Source organism: Drosophila innubila (genome assembly GCF_004354385.1).
Source record: "Drosophila innubila isolate TH190305 chromosome 2L unlocalized genomic scaffold, UK_Dinn_1.0 4_B_2L, whole genome shotgun sequence".
Classification (NCBI taxonomy): Eukaryota; Metazoa; Arthropoda; class Insecta; order Diptera; family Drosophilidae; genus Drosophila; species Drosophila innubila.
Window position 1 is genome coordinate 14,658,614 of NW_022995372.1, and position 6,005 is coordinate 14,664,618.

A 6,005-nucleotide genomic window follows, 5' to 3' on the forward strand; every position below is an offset into this window, starting at 1 on the left:
CTTATTTCTCGTGTTCGTCATGCTCTTTACACAGCCATTTTTAATTGCATTGCATTGTTGTTGCCTTTGTTCTCGTGTATCTGTATCTGTATCTGTATCTGTATCTATATTTGTTTCTTTAGTTGAATCTGTAGCTATAGATGAATCTGTTTATATGTGTGAGTTTGTATCTCTGGGCTGTCCTTTATTTGATTTCAGTTTCATTTCGAAAATTTGTAATGCGCCGCATGTAGCGAGAGGTCCGTCCTCGTCCTTGCTCCTTTGCCCCAACGATCCGAAGGATAATGAAACTATGTGCTCTCATTTTGTTTGCTTTACACGCTCGCCACTACACCCCTCTCACCCCTCACCACTGTATGCTCTTCTTTCGGCTTCACCACAACGCGTATAGATTGTTGCGGTGGCGTATGAGTGATTTCATGGACATACAGTGAATACCCCGTTAAAGTGCCGATTAAAGTACTATCGCTTTTCGAACAATGCTTTCGAGTGTGTCTGTATGTAGAATGTTCACTGTACTCATTTTTCGGCGACTTCTGTCATCATCAGCAGACATCTGTCCGTTACTGCATCTGTGCTTTCTGTCTGTCCACCTGTCCCTTTTTGCCTGTTTGAGTGTCATTTCTGTCCCTGCGGTCTGTGGCATTTCAATTTCAATTTAATGCAAGTAGCAAATAAACAAATAAAATGCATGAACGCGTCATATGAATATGAGAACACAAATTAAATTCCAAAAGTTAAGTTCTCAAACCAGAGCTTAGCCCAAAAAGTAAATGACTTGCATTTACTCTTTAAGACAGACCCAACGATATAGCTCTGTGTACTATATCTCTGAGTACTCATCACAATACTATCCCCAAAGAGTGTCTTAAACTAAAACAATGGTATGATCGATCGATTCGATCAAAACTAAGATAAAATGCTGGAAATATTTTATCTGTTCATTCCATATTAACTGACGAACAGTTTCGAAATTATTATATCAATCGATTCCATCTCTAGTCTTCATTTAATTGACTGCATAGGTGAGTATGTGTACGTACTTTATTAAAATTCTAAACCCAATAACAAAATGTTATCAGCAATGTTCGAGTCAATCGAGTGAATGTTTAATATGTAGCTTTTAATATTAATATTGCGCATACGCCATGTGGTTTGCTGCAATGTTTTCAAGTGCGTTGACAATTCGATTAAGTTGCATAATTGTTGTGGCAATTATCAGAATATTAAATCTGTTTTTATCGTCCGCCAACTATCAGCGCATTAAAATGTCAATTATGTTGTGCATAATCTTGCCGCATATCCTCTCCTCCCTCCACACCCCCTTCCTCGACAAGTTCCCTCGACTGACACTGTTTAAATTAACATTTTGTGATTTATTTTTGTGAATTTATTTTGGCTTTGTTTGTAACGAGAGTGTAAACATAAAAAATATATTAAATTTGCACTCGATATGTGACATTGTCTATTGAATAACATCAGCTAGTTGTTGTCATTATTGTTGTTGTATTTGCAATTTAAAACTTATTTAAATTGTTATAAAAATATTCGCGATACAGCAATCAAAAGCAAACTCAAATGCAATTTGTGATTATTTCACTGCGTATATTTGCAAAAATCAACAAAGGACATTGTGACAAGAATAGCAGCGCCAGGAACCGCAAAATCAATTTCAATTGTCAACACAAAGTCACAAACAGGCACAAGTTCACAAAAAAGGCAGCAAAATCATAATAAAAGTTTTCAGCAACATTCCAAGTACAACAACAAACAAAAAATCAAGCCAACAACAAGAAAAATTGTTCAGCTAAAAAGTTTGCCAGCTTCTTCTCTTTTTTTTTTTTGTGTGTGACTTAAGGCGCTGAGTACTGAGTACAGTCCGGACAGGATCAGGACTCGTCGTCAACAGTCGAGACTGCTCCGAGAGAAAGGGCAATGCGTGCCTTAAAGTTTTGTGGTTTTTTCGATGACCTCGAAGACTGCGTGCTGGGCAACTAATGAAGCTGTTTCCCCCAAGTGAAATCTTTTCCGTTATCCGCATCTCTTCGGGGGCGAGAGATTTTCTTCCAGGTAACTGACCGATTTTCAATTGAATTTATATGTATTTATTGCATGAGCTGTCGTTTATTTAATTTGATTCCAAGTATTAATTAAATATTTTAACGACTGAAAAACACGTAAATACTTGAATTATTTTTGAATAATATAAATCTTTGTGGATAAATGGTTCACTTAATTCAACAGTATAAAAAGAATAAAAACTACGTGACATACATTCACAACTTTTTATTGAACATTCAATTTGTACTGTTAATAATCAGGTTTGACTGTTATTTAATCAAGGCTCACATATGAAATGGTTAGCTGACAAGTTTTGTCACGAAAGCATGAAAAGTGGAATAAAATATTGAATTCTAATTAGTCATGGTCTTTTGTTTTGAATAATAAATTATAAAAACTTTATATTGATACATTAATAACGTTTAATCAAGTAATTGTTTAAAAAAAATTTAAAATCTACAATCTATATTATTTTAAATTAATTTCTTATTTTATATAATTATTTTTGGTTGTGGGTTTCTAAAATATGTTAATAATATAATTAGTGGGACCAATTGGGTTTAACAATTTATTAACAGTGTCTACAGGAAAGTCTTAGCTTAAAAATACTTCTATAACACCCATTTGACGTAGCGTGCAGGGTATTCCCTTAAAAACAATCTCAATTTAAATTGCAGCATCACAAATAATTGTTAGTAAATATATATAAAATAAAATACAATAAAATGACAAGCAATGAATCAAACAAAATGAATACTTTAAAGTCGTATGAATACTCGTATATTTTTTCTTAAGTTATAACAACTTTAAAATTTGATGAAATTTTTGGATGGGAGGCAAAAGACATCTGTTGGTTTGCCAGGGAAACACGATTGTGACCCAAACATCCGGTGGAAAATATTTATTTGTGCAACAGGAAGAAACTTGTGCCCAAGGAAAAGGACGAAACCAGTTCTACAACGGAAATTGATTTCGCATCGAGGCGGCAGAGCAGCAAGCAGGGACTCAACGCCCATTCGAACAACTGGCACCTACCCAGAGGACTTGGAAACCTCCCCACCCCCTCAGATACTCAGATACTCAGTCCCCCAGTCAGCAATATACCATACGCACATTTCCTGCGACAAATTTGCCAATCTTTAAGTGGTATTTGGAGGGATGGGGGTAAGGCACAAGTGGACAAACTGTTGAGGCAGGCTGTGCCTTTTAAGCGAACTTTGACTTCATGTTTGCCACTCAATTTATGGGTCTATGAGTTTGTTAACTAAAAGTGCACATAAACAAGACTTTTTGCGTCAATTTTAATGGCAAACAATAAATTTGTTGTGCTTTCCCGGATACCAAATGCCGCATACCACTTAACGGGTAGTTCAATCGATCTATCGACATCTCTTTATTGCATTTTTTTTTTTGCAAAACGAAGAATATATGTTTGAAATTTATCAATTAAATAGTTGATAAATTAAAGGTAACAAATGGAACATATCGATTCTGGAACAATCATATGTTTAACTGAAACTGTATTACAAACTCATTTAGGAATCTCACAAAATCACAGCGAACGAAAAGAGTTAATAAAAACGAATACAAGAAAACGAAAGAGCTGTATATGCATATTTGTGATCTGCAAAGTACACAAAAAAAGACAATTCCATTAAGTTTATGTGTATAAGCTTGTATATAATATAATTTGTATGTTACACAGAAATCAATAACATCTTAGTCTGCTATAACTGCGTACTTTTAAGATGCAGCCAAGTTCCTACTAAAACATTAGCTATAAAATAAATAAAACAATAAACAATAAAAATAATATTAAAATAAATTTTCTTAATAATTTTTGCGTTAAAGTTTGATTAAAGTAAAACTAAGTATGGTCAAGACCACGATCAGGATGTTGATGTGCAAAAATTCTCTCCTTTTTCAATCAACAATATTTTGGAGATTCATAAATAAATTCATATAGATGAAAGATGTTGATATTCGTCATAATTAATAGATTTTTTTAACTATATCGATAACTTATGATGAAACTTAACTTTCAATTTCTAAGTTGCTTGTCAATCCCTATACCATATCAAAATGATAATACCCTTCAACTAAGCGCATTTTAATCTTAAAAAAATAAATAGAAAATTGGCGAGAAATATACAAAATTTTAAAATGTCAGACAACCTTTCATTTATATTGAAATTTATGCGCAGGTTAAATCTACACAAATACAGACACCACACTCTTGTATTCACTCACACACACACACACACACACATATATAGGGGCAGAGGCTGCATATCTGCTGGTCATGTCCTGCTGCCAGGACACAGTGCTGTTGCTGTTTTTGCTGTCTAAATATTTATATTCATTGTGTCAGAGTGTTAAAGCGATAAAATGCAGTGTAAATATAAAGCAGGACTTCGTCCCCTTCCTTGGACTTCCTCCTGACTCTTACCCTGATTAGCTTTGGACCTCTGTAAGCTGTGAGCCATTTCGGGCTATTCAGACCACAGCAACCTTTCGAATTATTCATGCATTTAATTTTCGTGTAATTTGTAACACAAATTTCATGTACCGAGAGAGAAACTCTGAAGCCAACCGAGCAACAAACCAAATGTTCGACGTTCCTTCACAATCATTTGCTTAGTGGTTGTTGTTGTTGCTGTTGCTGTCGTTGCTTGTGTTGTTAGTGTTGTTTATTGCAGCATCTTTTGGATGGCAAAGTGTTTGTGAATCTGTGTCGTGGTTTTTGTGGACTAGTGAAAGTGTTGGATGCCGTGTGGCAACACATCGGTCAAAGTGCCTTCAAAAAAGCATCACATATTGACAGAGGTTTCGGTTTCCACTTCAACTACATTCTATAATAGACATGATGTCACATTTAAGATATTATTTTACAATTAAATGTGCAAAGGATGAGTTACGTTTCCGACAAAAAAATAAGAACAACCAATGTAAGTTTAGCTTTGAATCAAATATGAACACAGAATTTATTTAAATGTCAAATAAAGATTAATAAGACTCTTTTTCTAGAAAACTCGATGAGGTTTTAGTAAAGATATGATAGTGCAAAATGTTTGACAAAAAAAAAGGATGTAAAAAAAATCGAAAAAGTTTTGGTACTTCTTAAAATTAAAATAATTTATATTATAATTTATATTTCATAATTTATTGTATTCACTGTATTCATAATTATTTTTACTATACTATGAAAAATTATGTTGAATGTTTATTTAATTTTTTTTTATTAAAATTGTATTCGTATATTGCCGTGTTCATTGACTCTAGTTTTAGAGAGTTGTTGCTTAATCCTAATTATCACTCGTTGGGTAATCGTTGCACCCACAACTATAAAATCCTTTTCACGTCTGTCTGTTTATGTGGCTGTGCTAATCAGGGTAACAACTATGGCAAATAGCTTAATTTGTAAGCGTTCTTGCCAGATTGCCTGGTTCGGGCTCAGTGAGCAGTGAGCTGTAAGAAGTGAGTGCGAGTACGTGCAGTCAACTAATTAGGCTACCCACATTAAGACTCTGGTAACTCGGTAACACGGTAACAGGGCTAAGTCGAAGCCCAAGTCAAAGTAGAAGTCGAAGTCTAAGTTGGTCGTTTGGTGCCTCGAAAAGTGGCAGCTGTTGGTTGGCAAGCCAACTGAGTGAATGCAACAGCAGAGCTTAAGCTTCTCACATTAATTATTTTTGCATCTAAAATATTGAGTATGGGCCACAGTTATGATAATTTCCCAGTCTCGGCCTGGTTTGAAGCTCAGTGTGATGACGGTGGCCAGTTGTTCGTGGATAGAGTCCGGGGGGAATGGGGTGGCATAAGTACCTGATGTACCTGGTGTATTACAAGTAATTTCCTTAATGATGTTGCACCGCTGTGGCATTATCTTGTTTGCCCCTGCCACATGGATGCGTCTCCTTCTCCCCTATCTCTTCCACCACTCC